This window comes from Adiantum capillus-veneris, chromosome 23 (assembly GCF_014529385.1).
Source record: "Adiantum capillus-veneris isolate H3 chromosome 23, ASM1452938v2, whole genome shotgun sequence".
NCBI classification, from domain to species: Eukaryota; Viridiplantae; Streptophyta; class Polypodiopsida; order Polypodiales; family Pteridaceae; genus Adiantum; species Adiantum capillus-veneris.
In genome coordinates this window covers 148,905,673-148,925,070 of record NC_140953.1, presented here as the reverse complement: position 1 = coordinate 148,925,070, position 19,398 = coordinate 148,905,673, and positions in this window count along the sequence as shown.

The following is a 19,398-nucleotide window of genomic DNA, read 5'->3' as shown; positions in this document are numbered from 1 at the left end:
TGTAGAATGGCTATGTGCTAGCCTCCATAGCATGCAACCAAATCTTGATTAAGTTGGATGGGCACCCTAGACCATCCATGCATGTCAGGACATGGTAGATGGGGAAGGATGAGTTCTTTCAACTCATGGAAGGCCTTATAAGACATCCTATAGTACATCGTAAAGATACCTTGACAGTCTATCCGCCCTAATGTCCAAATGATGACATTCAAAAATGTCACCTGCCTAGGGAAGCACCACCACATCCATGGCTCAAATCCAATCAAACCCTCCTCTGTCAAGATGCAATACAACAAACTACACAACCAAAAAATTTGAAATGCATAGAGTGGATTCTATGCCTCCTATAATCTTGTAGTGGGTCATGCTCACTAGAGGAAATGTGATGTCAATTTTGAAACAACACAAGAAGCAAGTATTTTGCATCAACCTCATCCATCCTACATTTTAAAAAAAAGAGTGCATTAAAGAATAATATCGTACGCACTTTGCTTTCCATTTACTTCCTCCTTCACTCACTCCCTCCCTCAACACAATTTTGAGTTAGTTAGGGACGTACCATGGATTTGGTGACAATCTTCGCAAGGTCTAGTTGAAATTTTATGTAAATCTCCATTCGTTGACTCTCCTCATCCATCCTCATCTTCAACAATCTCTCCTCTTGGATGGCTCACTCCTTCTCGCAATCTTTCATTGTTTGGGTCATTCCTTTCATTCCCTCCTGGGACACTTTCGCAATAGATCCTGGCAATGTGATTTAGGATCTTTCAATTTTTGGGCTTTAACTCTTGGAAGGTCTTGTACCTAAGGTATTTGTGTTGTATCCCCCCCATTGGTTGTGCCACCCACTCCTAGAAGGTCTTGTACCTAAGGGATCTGTGTTGTATCCCCCCCATCAGATGTGCCACCCACACTCCTGGAAGGTCTTGTACCTAAGGGATCTGTGTTGTATCCTCAGGGGGCTCACTATGTATTACTTGTGTATATAGCTTGCGTTCAAGTACTATTTATAAAACTCCTTATGTGTGAATTTTTTATAAATAAAATATACCCTTTTCGTATTTAGTCTGTAAACCTTTTTCCCGATTTCTTTTACAATACCCTTCTGTATGTGAAACCATGAGAAAATATGAAATCTAATAACCCCTTTTGATGCACACACGTGATAGTCACATAATTATTAACTGACACCCCCCCCCCCCCATCAGTTGTGCCACTCCTTTCTATGTTAAAATGTGTAAACAAAGAAGAAATCTCCAAAAACTTATAAATGAACCTCCTATAATACGAAGATAAGCCCAAAAAAAACTACGAACTTCTTGTACATTCTTCAAATCTCGCCAATCTCAAATGGTTTAGGTCCATCTTTGCACCCTCCCCAAAAAGTGTATCTCGGGCAAGAAAAACTTGCCCTTCTTCCCATTGACCACAAGTCAATGTTTGTTGTAGTGTCTAGAAAACCTATAATAGATGGTGTTTGTGCTCTGCCTCACTCTTGGAGAATACAATGATGTCGTTGAAAAAGATGCCCATAAATGATTGGTACTCTCTAAAAATCATGTCCAGCATCCTATTGAACGTTGCAAGAGCATTTGTGAGACCAAAAGGCATCACCAAATACTCATACAATCTAAAGAACGCCCTGACGCGGTCTTGTATACATCTCTGGGAGTGATCCTGATCTGACAATAGCCACTCTTCAGATCAATTTTGCTAAAGCATCTATAACCCTGTAACATGTCTAGTATATCATCGATCCTAGGTATTGGAAACCTATTCTTGATGGTGATTTTGTTGAGAGCTTTGTAGTCAATGCACACTCTCCAAGGTCCATCTTTCTTCAAAACCAATAACGTTGGTGAATAGTAAGGTGATGTGCTGGATTGAATTAGACCCTTTTCAAGAAGCTCTTTTACTTTCTTCATAATTTCCTCATTTTGGGATCTTCTAACTTGGTAAGGTGGCCGGTTTGGTGGCATGATGCCAGGAATCAAATCAATCATGGGATCTTCGGGTCACTTAGGAGGTAACTCTCTCGGTAAGCCTTTAGAAAAATAATCGTCTTGAGCATGCAAAAAAACTTTTCGTTCATTCTCGATATTGGAAAAATTTGACGTTTTATTGTCATTTAACTTATTCAAATAGATTGAGTAAACAGACACACTAGATTCATTAATTTTGAAATACTCGAAGCCGAGGGATTCCCAAAAGGACGTCACACCCTTCCAAAGGCATAATGTAGAAGTCCTTGTGTCCTACATACCCCTGGCAATGCAACCAAAGTTTCCTATGATAGGTTTGATGGCAACATCCCGTCCTGGTGCCACTAGAACTACCTCAGTCGGTGGTCCCATCTCTCCGAGCGTAATCCCAAGTCAAGCCACCAATTCAGTTGAGATGAATTTGGCCTTGACTCCTTCGTTGAAAAAGATAAAGGCTTCTTGATGTCATACTTTGCCCCATGCTTTGCAGAGCTCCATAATTTCATCCATCTGGTCTAGGTCGGTCCCCACAAAGTCTGGTACTAATCTTGCCTTGTTCTTTTCTTTCATTGCTCGCTATTCCACCACTTTGGCATATTTTCTTGGGAGCACTACAGAGAGAGAAACCTTGCACATGGTGTCACAAACACACTAGCAATGAGAGAAGCAAAGAGTACACATGCTTAATAGAGAATGTAGAGAAGGGCATAAGCTCGTCATTACCTCAACATTGAGTACAATCCAAGCTTGCAAGCCATGGAAGGTTTAGCTTGCAACTAAGGAGAAGAGAACTCTTGCTTAGAGATTAGGCCAAAATCCTTTTCACATTATACAAAGTGATTTTCAGACCTAAAGCTGCAAACTATTTGCTTGTGTAGACAATAACTAAAATGGCTGCTCTAGACAAAGTCTGGGAGCTTAGGTACACAAATTGGAACTCATGTGAGCCTAGGCTATCATAGGAACATTACACCACATATGGTGTCTCCATTTAACCACTTATAAAAAATCATAGAAACTAAGCACAATGTTTGGGTGGTTCCCAAAACATCTTGTATCTTTGTATTTGTAACTAGTAACTCCAATCAGGGAATAAACTTGTGTTTTCTCCTCCTTTCCTCATTCCAACTGAGTATTACATCCATGATTGACTTCTTCCAAATCACCACTTTGACTAAGTTTTTCACCTTCATGAAACACTTTGAAAATAGGTCACATAGGCTCCAAGTGATGCATTCAAGGTTCACATAAACATATTACACCATGATACTCCACTTTCACCATTCTTTTCTCCATTTACCATGGTTGACCAAGATTTGACAATTTTGACCAAGGTTCGCAAAGCTTGATTGGCATGTGTGCATCTTTGGTCCAACAACTCCCCCTTGTCTATAATGAGTGTCTCTCCTTGGACTCTCCTTGGCACATGGCCCAAGATGAAGTGGATGACATACTGGAAGGGTTGTTTGAATGGAACTGCCAAGGCATAATCGGGTTGCTTGGACTGTAGCTGAGAAGTAGTATTCTTGTACCAAACACTCTCTTATTGAAACTTGCTTATGCCTTGGAAAATTGGTGCACACAGCACCCCCTTGTCAAGATTCATCTACGCATTGGCTAATGATGAGGCTCTTCTTTATTGAAAACTTGAACAACAAGTTGAGATAAAGGGAAAAAAATCAATGCAAAAAAAAGTGCCTTTATCTTTTATTTAATCATCAAAGGTAGGCCCTTCAGATTAGTAAAAGCACTCCTAATGCATATGTCAAATGGTGAAACATCCTATCCTGCACGCTTAAAGATTATGAAATAAGAATAGTATTTGGTATAAGAAAAGAGAAGTGATGGGCTCTCTAAGAACCTTTTGTAGTACTTATATTAACACGTCAAAAAGGGATTTTTTTATAGGAGGTTTCTCCACTCTTTTCTCACAATGCATGAGTACATGAGTGTACTCCACCATCTCCGCTATACTCTCATCTTAAACTTAGACTTGTACTCTTACGCTCATCTAATCTAGAATGAGTGACATGACTTACATATGCTCAACTCTTTAGCTTGATCTAAATGCACACCAAAACATGAAAAATAAAGATAAAATATGTACATGCAATGAGTAGATAGGACTTGAAGCTCTGGTCCTAGCATTCAAGCACAATTTGGCTCTAGAACGCCCGACTCGTGACTCTTATGCTAGAGTGTTTGCTTTTCAATAGCTATTTAACTTTAGTGGAGAAACTTCTTACCGTAGAGTAAATCTTAAAGAGTTTGAACTCTTTGCTAGATCCTTTTTATGTTAGAAGGCTGGCTAGTACAATTCTCTCAGTCAAAGTCGTCGTCTTTAATTTCACTATTGATGGAGTTGGTGATGCCTTCAACCTTCTCACTAGTATGGAATGATTTCTTACGTATCCATACTTGATTGTACATTCCTATCATGTGGGTGGTGTGGCCCTTGTTGTAGCTATGAAGCTTTCAGTATCCATGCTACTTTTGCCTTTATTGATCCCTTTGGTGCTTTGGAATTGAGATCTCCTTTGAGCTTGGATATGATTGCATTAGGCTTTTGATAAATTGGAAGCCAGACTTTTTCATTACCTATATAGTAGATTTATATGCAATGAGAAGATCCTTGGGTAGCCGCATTTTGATTGGTTTCTTAAAGGGATGATGGTGATACTTTCATTTCTTTGTTTCCCTTACTTCTCACCCGTTTCCACAACTCATCGGCCATTTGGGCCTCATTTGGGCATCCAATTTTGGAATCAATTGCTCCTCTTGTTTGAGTTTCTCTTTATTTGTAGCAGGCATTGAATATGCAAGGGGAAAGTTCCAATGTTAGCTCATCATACAGAGTTCGCCAAGGTTCCCTAGTTGAGGACTCATTAGTGCACTCCTTTCCAATTATAGCCTCCTAATGAGTTGTCTTGAAACAAAAACATGCTTCGTATACCACTTTCAAGTGATGTATAAGAATGGGATGATTAGAGAGGAATAATAACAATGTGGAGAGGCAATTTAAGTACAAAATTGCAAAACGAATCAAAGAACTCAATCCCCTAATTACTAGTGCATGTGTTCATATCACACCCACCATATACATACTTAACTAGTCCTAAAGATTCCTCACCTGGTTTAGTTTGGATAGACAAGAAAATTCAAGCTTAACCCCACATGTATAGACAACAAAGAGGTTTAACTCAATGGCTAGTTGCCTTTTTGTTGAGCTTGCTTGGTCTGAAAAACTACTGGGGTGGGTGAGCTCTTGGGGAGTTTTGACTACAAGCGAACGAATGTCCCTTGTTTGCAACCAACAATGCCAACGAAACCTTTGTAGCCTCACTGCCAAGGATGCCAAGGACTATCCTTTGGTCACCTTGGAGGGAGTCATGGGGGAGAAGGTGGTGAGCATGCGGGCTCGTTGTGCTAGCTACCATGCAAAACTTTTGTTGCAAAGCTCTCATTCTACATTTTTCATTCACTCCCTTAATATAGGCTTTCAAGGCACGTTATTTTTGGTGCATGCTTTTCAGCTCTCTGCCTCACGTGTTGCTAAACTTGGTGATGCACTTCTCGAACCTCTTCTTTTTGTGTAGTCACCTCATCTATCCTTTGATTTTAGTTGCAGATCAGCCTCGACCTATCTTTTTTGAGTTCTATTCTCTAGGAGTCTTGAAGAACACAAAAGTATTCAACGCATTTTCTAAAAGTTTCCATTCTCACAATCTTCCAATTTTTCTAAGACCTATAATGTAAAATTAACATAACTCCTACATACTATCCAATTTCAAAATTGGATAGTATTCAAAATTGTTTGTTTTGAATAGTGCCCCAAACATTAGTACATGATTCATATATAGAAAAGATGCTTCTAAACTTTAAAAAGGATAGTCTTGAGCGAATGCAAAATTTATTGAAGTAAAAGCTCAGGTTACATCCAAAGTGGACAATATTTTGGGAACAACCCCTACAAAACTAGGGGAAACAAGTTATGCAATCAAAGATGCAAAATGTTGTTGTGCTTGGATCATGATTCGTATGTAGAAGCCAAACTTAATTGCCTTTCTTTTTGTGATTTCCTAAAGTCTTTGTTAGGGGAAGAAATAAGCTAAAGAGGGTGCATCAGGCAAAGAATTGCAATAAAAACTTCAAGAGGAGTTGAAAAAGAAAAAGTTAAGATTGCTACATTTGAAGATGAATCCTAAAAGAAACGAAGAGGGTGCATCAGGCAAAGAATTGCAGTAAAATCTTCAAGAGGAGTTGAAAATAAAAGTTAAGACTACTATAGTTGAAGATGAAGCCCAGAAGAAACGAAGGGAGAATGAATCTAGTTTCTACACCCCACCACCATCTCCTCATAGGGGTGGTTCTCCTCCAAAGGATGATGCTCCTAAGGAAATCTAAAACTCATCTAATAACAAATGCACCAATAAAGAGCATCCCATTATTTTGCATATGGTAACACCTAAGCTTAGTTGGTCATAAATATATCCAAAATATGAGAGGCATCATATAACTATGAAGTCTTGGGAAGGTCAATTGTGCTCGTGATATGATCTAGATACATGGTCCTAAGCAAAGGAAATTCTTGCTTTGTATATGAATCCAATAAGCAATGGAAACACAAATTCTCTTTCTTAGCTAGCACTCCATTTGATTGTGAGCGAGGTGTTCCCACTTGGACACATAAACAATTCATCGATGCTATTGTGTTTGAATCAAGAGTGTTATAATAGTTGCTCACGAGTGACTACACCATTTGGTTGTGGGAGAACAAGCCGCATTAGGTGAAATTTGGACTCACAAAGGGGGCCTTTAAGCAGTTTGACTTTACCTCTCTCTACCAAAACGGGTGTATGGATAAATTTTTGCAAACAAATTCCAAAGTTGGCGAAGGTTTGCCAGTTAGAATGTCCTCTTCAAGCTCTATCTACTGATATATAGCACGCCATGAGATTCCTCATAGAAGATTATTTTTTTGATTCACTTACATTCTGACAGAGTTGTCACATCATAGGTGAATAAAAAAAAAGAATCTTCTAAAATATGAGGAATCTCATGGCGTGCTATATATCAGTAGATAGAGCTTGAAGAGGACATTCTAACTGTCAAACCTCCGCCAACTTTGGAGTTTGTTTGCAAAAAATTACCATGCACCCATTTTGGTAGAGAGAGGTAAAGTCAAACTCCTTAAAGGGCCCCTTTGTGAGTCCAAGTTTCACCTAATGCTTAGCTCAGTCAATAGAGCACGTGGTAGTGGGAGAGAACCCCTGTGGTTGCCCTTTTAGGCTATTAGGGATGCTCAAGGTGCCCCCAAAACTGGAATGACATGGTCAATTTTTTGAGTAGCGTGGGTACGTAGTGCCACCGGCTTGCAATACTTGCATGACCCGCTATAGTATTGTTAGAGATTGCTACACTTATGAGAAGGGACGAGAAAGGGAGCTTCATGTGTAGGTGAGAAAGAAGCCCAATTTGGCACCAATGTATCTTTGTTAAGTTCCAACCTCATTTATGCATTGTAGAAGTAGGAAAATCAAAACAAAGAAGCTTTACGACACCATGGCTTGAGGATTCATAATCTCCACCCAATATAGGTTGACCATGCCCCTATACTTAGGACCCCTTTCCATGCATCCATTAGGACTAGAGATCCCTCTAGCCCTTGTTCCTACATGCTCCTAACCCTTAGCCAAAGTCTCCTAGCTCGCATGAATTTTATCATGACACTTGTACAAGATGGTGTGTGCCACATATATGCATGTGGAACAATGGCGTAGATAGCCTCTTTTTGTTGTTTTGTACAGAGAAGTGTTGAGACTTGAAAAAAGTGATTAATTACTTAAACAACACTAGGAAAACTAAAAAAAAAAATCATGGCTTTTGGTTGTGAGTGAGATGGGAGATTCAACTGAGAAGAAGGAGCTCCACGATTTGGCAGCTTGTGGGTAAGGGTGGGGGTTGTGCTGCAGAGGTGCACCCTTGTGGGATTCGGACACCACCCGAGACACAAGTTCTCTCGTCTGCTTTATTACAGAGTGCAAAACTACCTTTGTGACAAGGCAGTTATGGCTTTTGATAAAGATGAACAACCAAGAAATCATTTAGCTCAACTTGGGCTTGAGAACTTGGGATACTTGTGGCTATTTAGCACAATCCGCTCTCATGTACTCTGTGTTTTCTCCACCTAGCTTGAACCCAAATATATGTTTTTCTATTTCATCTCATATTCTATCCAAACATCTTGTACTAATTCTTGGCACATAGAAATTGGATCTTGAAGGTTTTTGTTTGAGGTTGGAGCAGCAAAACTCCTTTTTCATCCGAGGAGCTGTCAAATTACTCTACCATGGCCACATTTGATCTTGAGGATATATCCACATCCAGATTGATTTTTGCAGCCATCTTTGTAACCAATAGAAGTCTTGTAGACAAGGTTAAATCTAATATAAATTGAAATTGATCCCCTAATGTCACGCTACCTTTCACCCGAGTAGCAAACTCACCTTGCACGATGAAGAGGAAGCCATTGCTAGAACAATTTCTCAAGAGTATGGCCATGTACAATCTGATTGGCACCCATTCCTACATTTATAGACAATCAACACAGTAGAATCAAACAGTGAATTTTTCTTCATCTTAACCTATGTGTTGTACTCTCTCTATCTATCTATCCCCCTCTCCCTTTCCCTCCCATCTATCCCTACCTATCCCCGTCTATCTCTCCTTATATCTATCATTCTCTCTCTCTCTCTCTCTCTCTCTCTCTCTCTCTCTCTCTCCCACTCCCCCTCTCTATCTCTCTCCCTCCCTTCCAACCATCTCTCTCCACCCTCTCTCCCAGTGGTTCTACCTCTAACTCTTACCCCCCAACCCACTACCTCTCTCTATCCCTCCCCTTATCTCTCCTAATTGTCTATCCCTTCCTTTCTTACTAGCCCCCTCTTGCCTGCCCTTGCCTATCTCCATCCATCTCTCCCTCAATCTTCCTCTCTCTCTTCTATCTCCCCCTTGTCTCTTCCCCTCTATCTCTCTCTAAATATGTCCCTAGGCTCTCTACATCTCTCTCTCTCTCTCTCTCTCTCTCTCTCTCTCTCTCTCTCTCTCTCTATCTATCTAACCTCATTTCCTTTCTCTTTCTCTCTATCTCTTTTCCCTTCTCTCTAACACACACTCTCTCTACCTCCCACTCCCACTCTCTATTCCTCTCCCTCCTGAAGGGGATCGGGGAGCACCACAGACGGAGAGTGAGAGAGAGAGAAGGAGACACACACGATGTGGGTGGGGAGACTCAAAGAGTGAGCAGCCCCCTATACACTTATGCTATGTATAAGGTATACAAGTCAGTGGGTGCCCAGACTCTGGGCGGCCGGGCAAGGCACAGGCGCCTATACCCCAACAACCTCCCACTTAAAGGCGACTGTGCCTTTAAGCAAGGGAACCTAGTCTAAAGACTAAAAAAGGTGAGAGAAAACCGCTCTCACCCGATGCCCACTGGCTGGCTGTGATCGTGTGCATCCGGCTCTACTGATAGACAAACATCCCGTTGCGGAAGCCACACAGAGCTAGCTCCAAGCTCTGCAAATGGTCTATAAGAGCTCATGCACTCTTGCAAGTATCGATCCAATACCTGCAAACCTCCCCTATGCTCTATGCCGAGATCAGTCATCGAACGACTAATCAACCCTGCTGCAAATGCTCCCACTGCAGCTGCTATGTCGGGCCTCGAGATCAACATCTCGTACATAAGGACACCGAACGTTGATGCAACCCTGGCAACCTCTGCCACCTCCAACTCAGAACTCAACTCATGGCAATCCTGTCCCCTATCATAGAGACCATGGCACTCTGACTCCGAGCTCTGGAGTGACTCCTCGTGCCCACCACATATCACATGTGTACCAAGTGTATCCATATGTCCTGAATCTGCATCAAGCTCTGGCATAAGCATATCAAGAAATGACTCCACAATAGTCGACATCTCAACATCCATGTGAGTCATCTCTGTCATCACCTCTGATGACTCATCCTGCTGTGACTCACTAGAGCTGTCCCGCTCTACCTGTGCATCCGTAGACGCAACCTGCACAACAAGGTCACTGCTCTGCACTCCATGCAAAGCATCCTGCAACCCACAAGCAAAAGAGACTCGCTTGCTCTCTCGCTCTCTACCTGGCTGCATGATCACAGAGACAACACCGTCTCTCGCGTGATCCACATGCAATGGGTAACCTGTACCACTCCTGGCACCTCTCGCAATCACTAGCGAACCCAAATGCAACGCAAAAGATCGCTCAAGCAGCGATACCCGACATCCACTATCCCATAACTGTCTGACTGAGATCAAATCCCATCTCAAATCTGGCACATAACGCACATGACGCAGGGTAAATCTCATACCAATGGGCAAGGACAAACATACGTCTCCTGCACCCTCAATGTCATACACAACACCATCAGCCATGTGCACACAACCAAGTCTCCCACTAGAAAACGTGCTAAACCACTCACGATGCGACGTGACATGGAATGTAGCATCTGAATCTAGTAACCACTGTGAAGACAATGTGCAATCCGATATGCAATCCGTAGACATAAGTTCGTTTGAAGACAAGCTAGATGTAAATGTGACATCGCCGTCACAAGCATACTCAGTAACCACCGTACTGATCTCACTAGCATCTGTCATGCCCAAATCTGCATCACGCATCTGTCGCCTCCGTTGTCTCAAACGCCTGAAACATCGACGCCTAATGTGCCCTTTATGTCCACAATGTCAACATGTCAAGTCTCTATGCCGTCGAGACTTGCGTGTGGGATCAATCTCTCCCATGGACATAGAAGTGGGACTAGACTTCCCTGTAGACATGGATGTCGCGTACATAGCATGTAAACTCTGCCATAAAGCATGAGTTGTAGTCTCCCTCGAGACCTGCCAGTAAACAGACTCAACCAGATGCAAACGAATCGTAGACATTGCTAACTCATCAAGATCCTGCCAATCATCATCACGCATAGACTTGGGCTTCGCCGATAAACCAAGCAAGGGTTTATCCTGCCCCAAATCTGCCAATGCAACAAGCATATGCTCCTTCCAAGCAACAAAATCTGCACCATCAAACTGTGTCAGACCATAACGCTGGAAGTCAAATGAAAAATCAGCCATAATGCTCGCAAAAGAGCAAGCAACAATGAGTAGCAAATGTCAACCAAATCAGCCCTAAACTGGCTCGAATTGCATCAACAAAAGTCTGCAAGTATGGATGTAAGATATGGCTGCAAATCAGCCCCAAAATTCAGCTCTTAAACAGCTGCATAAACAAGTCACAAATGTGTCCCAAATCAGCCTACAACTGAGCCATACATGGACACCTGCAAAGAGGAAACAATGGCTGAAAATTCAGCGCCCAAATAAGTCCTCAAACCTGCCTGTAAACTTGTAAACTTGTAGCTGAAACCTGCTGAAAAACCTCAAGCCATTAGTGCTCGAATCCGGCTACCTAGCTCGTAGCCACACAAGCATACATCACAATACTCACTCATGTGAGTGTGCCAAGATAACTGTACGCCTGTCAAACCCGTGAGCTAATCACCAAGCCCACAATGTGCGGTATCGATGCATACACACACACAAATCTCCCACCTGCAGAGAACACCGCACGCAAATGTTGAGTGCAACCCGCAATCTCTACCTAGATCGCAAAAATGATGCGCATAAAACTCCTGGGAAAATTTCGCCAGAGTTTCGTCAGTAAAACGGCCACAAAACCAGTAACCAAACTGACTGCACGCTCAAAACCATGAGCAACCAAAGCGCATCAAACCGCACTCCAAATGCATGCACCAATCTTCACATTTTGCATACATCATTGCAAACACTTGCAAATCTAGTACACAAATATCTGCTCCACCTGTGACAGCCAAAAAACATGCTCGAGGCATACATTGCCGAGCTCAAAATGCAATCACATTAGTCTCTCTGAGCATCAAACCACATAAGGCATACATCGTATCCTCCCACCTGTGAGGAAACTTGCAGCAAATATCACTCTCACATCTGAGAGCAAACCATGTGTGGAATCCTCGACACACAATAAACAACTACTGCTACAGAAAATTCAGCGTTCAGAATTTTAAAATTCTGATATGACGAGCGCGTCCGGAGCATGCCAAAACCCCAAGGTAAACTCCTGGATCATATGTATCCGAGTCCGGGTGTGAAAGCTATGCCAAAAACAGTGTTTTTGGGACCCGAGAGTGCACAAATAAACTTGCTGCTGTACCTGCTGTAATTCAAAGCATAATTTCAGCAAATAGACATCACCATCGTGTCCGGAGCGTGCCAAAACCCTGACCTAGACTCCTGGATCATGTAGATCTGACTCTGTATGACGGAGCTACACAAAAAACTGCGTTTTAGAGCCCGAAAATGGCAAAAACGAGCTGCACACAGTCTTGAACCTGCTCCTGCTCCACTCAGCGTGATGCAATGTCCTCTCAATGCAAGCTCTAACACAAGAGCTCTTCCACAACAGCATCCAAGCACTCGAATGTCAAGCTCTCCTCCGCCGAGCACTTCTCTAACGAGCTCCACTGAGCTCAAAAGCTCCTCTCACCAAGGAAGCCACAACCGCCTCCTCGACCAAGCTTGACCACACCAAGCTCCTAAGCTCCAAAGACAATGCTCCTCAAGCTAAAATCGCTCTCTGTGAAACTCCGTGATTGAACTCCACCGTCGAGAGCGAGCGAGCTATCGCCTCGAAGCTCTCAAAGCCGTCGTGCTCTCCGCGGTCACCATAGCTCTGATACCAATTGAAGGGGATCGGGGAGCACCACAGACGGAGAGTGAGAGAGAGAGAAGGAGACACACACGATGTGGGTGGGGAGACTCAAAGAGTGAGCAGCCCCCTATACACTTATGCTATGTATAAGGTATACAAGTCAGTGGGTGCCCAGACTCTGGGTGGCCGGGCAAGGCACAGGCGCCTATACCCCAACACCTCCCTCTGCTGCCAACCTTCTCTCGCTACCGTCTCTCTCAATGGTTCTACCTCTACCCAATACATATATGTACTCCCCACCTCTCTTTCCCTCCTCTCCCTGTTGGGGGCTCCATCATTCCAATAGCTCCAATGACCAACAAAATTATCAATCTGGAGGGATGAGCTACCCGGCTAGGGCATGGAAACACTCACACGGTTAGTGAGCTAATCGTGGCAGCACAAATGGTTAACTCTATGAGGTGAGCTTCTCGGCCTATGGAGGAGCTAAGCCGCAATAAAGGGCAATCTCCATATCCACTTCTCTTCACCTCTAATCAACCCAATCACACACACTAAGATTGCAAGACGCACACAACACTAATCCTATCATGAAACACACTAATCGCAAGCACACACACATAGATCTATCGAGCACCACACTCCAATCAAACCTACATGCACACACAAGCAAAAGAGGGAAATCATACAAGATTAGAGAGGGATTAACCACTAATTAGTTAAGATCTAGCTAATCTAAGCATCATAGGCAATCATAAGAAGCATGAGAGAGGCATAGTGAAAGAGAATGAATCATTGATTAATGTTAATCAAGTCTCATGAGCAAGGAGAAGCTCAAGGACTCCATAGCCACACACCTCAAGAGCTCCCAAACAGTGCTCTCAACAAATGAGCTTGAGAACCCTAATTTCTTTTACACACTACCTTATATACCTAGGGTAAAAATATGCAATGTCCGGGTGCCCAAGGCCTTTAGGGCTCCACCACTTACTGAACCTGCAACCTACGCACAATAACTGACCTATTGTTTACAGCTTGGAACTCTCATTGAGCTCGTAACACATTAACATATTACAAGGGCTTGAAATAAATCGGAAATTTACAATACGTGACCATTTTGGGAAAATGTGAAAAATGTGTAACTCCAATCTTTACTGCTTCTTCACTTTGATCTTCGATGTGCATTCGTATGTCTTTGGTCTTTAGCAGCTTTTGTTAACTGATGTTGACTCAGTTAACATTCCCTCCTTCCGATTTTAGTGCCCGTCCTCGGACACTGTTGAAAGGTGTCCTTGGAGGCTGTGGAAGGTTTTGATTGGTTGTTGATGGGGTGATCTTCTTCATTTATCATTGGATTTGTTGATGAGGTTCACTTTGTTGCAGCATCTTCGTTGGTCTGAACATGTCTGATGTGAGAGATGATGTTGCATTTGTCCGTTGTAATACCATACTGATGAGGTTGATGTTTATTTATGAAAAGTATGTACAAGAGAAGTAGAATAATGAGGTTCTAAATTAGGGTCAATATCTGGATGACCAAAGCAAAAAAACCATTGGGAAAAAAGTGCCTTTGGGATATGTGCATTATTGGAGTACTTATTAGCATGGGAAATATTAATAAAGTACTCAAGGGATTATTTGCTGATAGATATGGAATTAAAAAAGGCAGCAAATATGAATGTTTTGCTTGTTGTAGTCTACTCAAGGTGCATAGATGGAAGCAAAAAAGAGTGTCTAATGCATATGTCCAATGGTGGAACATCCTATTTATGCATACACAGAAATGCATGGAAAACAATATGCTGTGCAAGAAAGATTTTGAGGGGTTATTCAGAAAGATGGTGTAGCTATAAAAGCATATGACATGGCTTTGCAAGTGGGCACCCCTTTCAGAATGGTTTTCATTGACGAGGATATGTGCTATCATCTTACTGTGCACTATGTGTGAGTGTTGGACGCTACGACACTCCACCAATTGTAAGTTAATAGACTTCGACTCTTATGCTCATCTCATCCAGCATGAGCAACACGACTTAGATATGCTCAACTCTTCTAGCTTGAGCGTAAGCCTAATAACTACGACTCTTAGCACAGAGTTTAATATGACTTGAAGCTTTGGGACTAATGCTTTGCTCATTTTATGGCTCAGCAGCCTGACTCTGACTATGCCAAAGAATGTTTTTTGCATCCTGGCGACTTGACCTTTTACATTCTTGTGCTTACAACAAACATTTCTTCAGGTAAAAGTAAGCTTGATCCTAAAATAAAAGAGTATTAGTGAAGGACCAAGTTGGCATTTAAGGTTTCTTTTGCCATACCTATTTTATCATCTTTGAATCTGCATTCGTGTTGGTTGGGTTGTCCTTCTTTGACTGTGAAGACTCCATTATCTGTTTGATTTTCCAATTAGGCTTGTTGATAGGAGTCTTTGATGTTGTTGTAGGCCTCTATTGATCGTTGACATTTGACTTTTGACTAGGAGCATTGGAAGACTTAAGAATCCAAATCTCTTGATGACCTTTGTATCTCCATCGTTGGCTTTGCTTTGCTCTAGGTCTTGTTGAGTTCTTGAGATCTTCATGCAGGTCTGGTGTAGTTGCATTTGGCTTATGGTTGAATGTAGCCAAATCTTTGTATCTCCTTTGTAGAATCCTTGTCCAAGAGGAAGATTCTTTGAGATCCTTCTCTGTTCTGTATCCTCTTGAGATTTGTGGTTGACTTTAGCATCTTTCGATGTTGTTTTGTTGTATACTTGCTTCTTAGGTATCCTAGGATATTGTCGAGGTTGATACCTTGTGGACCTTCTTTCTTAGGAGGTACTTGAAGTTACTTCATATGCTCTAACCTACGGTTTTGGTACCCATATTTGTTTGTTACCTTCATAGAACTCCTTTTCTTTTAAACTCCATTGTGATGCTATCCATCCCAAGTGTTTGTCTTTCTGTGTTGATTTCCTCTCTTTAATCCAAACCAAATCATTGACTTTGATTAAATTGCTCGGAACAAACACTTGCTTTACTTTCCTTTGCTTTCTTGAGTACTTTGGCTTAAATATCTTTGCTTTTCTGGGTGTCTCCTTAGAGGTTTCAATTGGGTAAGCAATTGACTTGACATTTTGAAAGGCTGACTTGCTTGAAGAATCTGATCCATGAGGGTTCTTTGATGTAGAGGCATATGATGTCACACCTTATTTGCTAGTCGATGAAGGGTCCACTTTAGCTTTACCTTTGTTTGCAAGATTTGTCTTTGATTCTTGTGACTTCTGCAACTCTGAATCTAGCATTAGTGGTACCTGTAACTGTTGCTTGCTACCTCTTGGAAAAGAGAGTATTAACATTTTATCTTCTTTGTAGACCTTGTGTTGATCTAACCACTGATGTCCAAGTATGACATCTGCAAGCATTTCCTTTGAAGGCTTCACCTGAAATTTTACCTGCTCTTCATGATTTTGGATGCTAAGGGTAGCAACCATTTCTTCTTGACTTGTAACCTTACCCATGATGTCTCTGTTACTTGGTTTGCTTTGAGTAATCTCTAGGATACTATGGATGTTATTTGCAACCATATTGCAATTTGCTTGTATATCCAATAGAGCATTGCATCTGACACTTGCTCCTTTTGTACTGCTGAGAACTATAGCTATTCTCATTGCTGGTTCTATTGAAGACCTCTGTCCTGCTTTTGCCATGGTCTCATCTTGATCTAGTTGTGTCTTTATGGAAGGTGGCTTGAGACTTTGTCTTCCAATCTCACTTATAGCAGCTGATTCAACTGGCAATGGGTGATTGAGCTTTGGACTTTCTATTGCTTCGTGGTTGTTTGCAATTCCGTTCTTCCTAACTTCTAGCTTTGACGGCATTCTCTGCTCAATAGCTTCCATGGTTGTTTTTTGTTCTAATTAATCTACACTTGATATTACCTGATTTGCTTTAAGCTCTTTCGAAGTTCTGTTCAAAGGAGATGAATCATCTTCAATAAGCTTTGCTTTGGCATCGGTTTCCTTTTTAACTGTGCCTGAGAACCTTGTACTGTCGTCCATGGGTGACTAGTCTTGATCTCCATTATTGATCGTCTGTGATGACTTTGTCATGTTTGCATTCTGCATATCTAATATCTTCTGGGCCATTGGCATTCCCATTATGATGTCCTCTGGTATATCTTTTGCTATGATCACATGAAATTGAACTATGATGATTTGTGAACTTACTTCAATGGTGGTGGAGATGATCCCCAGCATTCTGCTCGTTTGTTTCCTGATATGCTCACAAATTCAGAAGCATCTTCCAACTGTGGTTGGTCACATGTTTTCCAAGTGCGAAAAGACATGAGGTTCTTGTCTAACTGAAAATCTAGCTTTACTTCTCTTGACAGCTTTCCTTCGTGTTCACCAATAATGTTGCACTTGATCCTCTTAGGATTCATGTCTGGATTGATTGCTTTTGCTATGGTAGCATCCTTTGGTTGAGCTTTATCTGCATTCTCTTTGCTTTGATCACCTGCTTCCATTGATGTCGACTCGTATGACTGTGATACTGCAGTTTTTTGCAATTGTTGAGCATTGTCCTCTTGCATGTGGGTAACCTTTGATCTTAGAAGATCCATTGTACTTTTTGGAAGAATCTGTCTCTTCTATGGAGATTTTGGTGGTGACCTTTATGTAGCTTTCTAGACTTTAACTTTCGTTGATTTTGACTTTCCTGTCACCTTTTCTGGCAGCTTGAGGCTTTGCATCATCTTCAAATAGTCTTTGACTTCAGTCGGGCCATCCATAGAGGTTTGTACAAGATCATGATCTTGCTCATATTCGTTACCATGTGCATCTTGATATGTATATGTGAGCTTGATCACATGTAACTGTTTGAACACTATGTGCTTGTCGGCTTTTGACTCTGACTTGTGGAGATCAGTTGAAACTTTTGTCCCTGATGATCTTCATATAAGCATTTGTCTGCAGATTCTGATGGAATCTGAGTCAATTGGAGACTTACAACAACCATATGATCTTTCAATGGTTTCTTCTTTGAAGGAGTTTGTTGGCTAGAAGCTCTAGGGCTTCTAATCGGTGTAGCATTTCCTGGTATCAGAGCTGAGCTTGATGGATTTATAGCTCCCCCTTCCTAGGGTGATCACTATAGCCTACTTCATTGTAAGAGTTCAAAATTGTTTGGCTCTGGCTTAGTCTCACCTTTTGGGACTACGAAGGTACACTTTGGGTAGCACTGTTGATGTTTGGCATCTGTGGACTTTTGCATAATTTCCTATGTATCTCCTTGAAACATGACAAATTATCCCCAATTCAAGCTGTAGATAGCGTTATCTTTGCCCTGATATTGTCTATCCCATGGGTCTCCTATGATATGAGCTTCTGTGGTTTCAAGACCCAAGGCATCATAGATGCTAGACTCTCATCTATATCTACGACTATTTTTGTCAAAGTACATGTTCGTTTGGTCACAATTTCGAAGCTTGATTTTCGATGGAGAAGAGTTTGGCTCTGAATAGATTTCTGGGTTTACTTGGGTAATATCTTTCAGCTCTAGAGAGGATGGCCTATAATAGATTATTTCCTCTGAAATGAACCATCCTTTTTTATCTATCACTGGACGCACTTCTATGAGCTGGTATGTGGGCCGTTCAAACACTGGTTGATCCTTTTTGTACAATTGCCCTTTTTGGCCTACATAGTGTGCACATCAATTATGGGTGCCATACAAAGCTAACATAATTCTGTTTGATGTGTTCCTTAGACTCGTGAATGATTGCACACTCGTGACAATGGATGCAAAATCATTTGCAAATTTAATAGTCTTTTCAAGCTTTGGTGATATCTCGATACCTTGACTACATTCATGCAAGAATTTGTTGTTCAAAGAATCAATTTTAAGCTTTTCAGGTGCCTGTGCATCTTGATGCTGATTTTGAAATTGCAGTGTTTTTACTGGTGCTTCTAATGGTAATGTAGAATCATCCAATTGCATTAAAAGTGACAAGTTAGATGCACTTACATCGAGATTCGCATTTCCATTTTGCTCTGTACTTTGCTTGGCAGTTGATGTGTCCTTATTGTCTGGATTTCTTGGACAATCTTCAGAAAAATGTCCACCTTTCCTCCGCAATCTGAGCAATACGCCATGATTGGTGGTTTTTCAACTGGCTCTGTCATGTCAAGCTCATGGTGAGAAGTTTCTGCTTCTATGCTTGCCAAGTTGTAGGCATCTTCTTTTAAAACACTGAGCACCAAGCTATAGACTGCTCCATCTAGACCTTTGTACCGTCTTTGGCTTGGTTCCCGAATTAGACTTGCTTCTATTGGTTGATCTGTTGGATCTTGCAATTCTGGTTCTCGATTATAGATTTGACGACTGTAATCCATGTACAATGACCCTGATTGCATTGCACCAAATGTATGCTTTGCTGGCTAGTGCAGATTTCTGGATAAACACTTGGGTTGATTGTTTGCACTTCTATCTGCACTTCATTTTTAAGCTTGCAATACCTGGCTCCAGTAAAGTCTGTGAACATCTGAGAGTTTTCTAAATCTGGCTTTACTCTGATCAATAGGATCTTGGCTCCTGTGTTGCTTTTACTACTCATAAGATACCTATGACCTTCTGTATCTATGTACAAAAATTTAT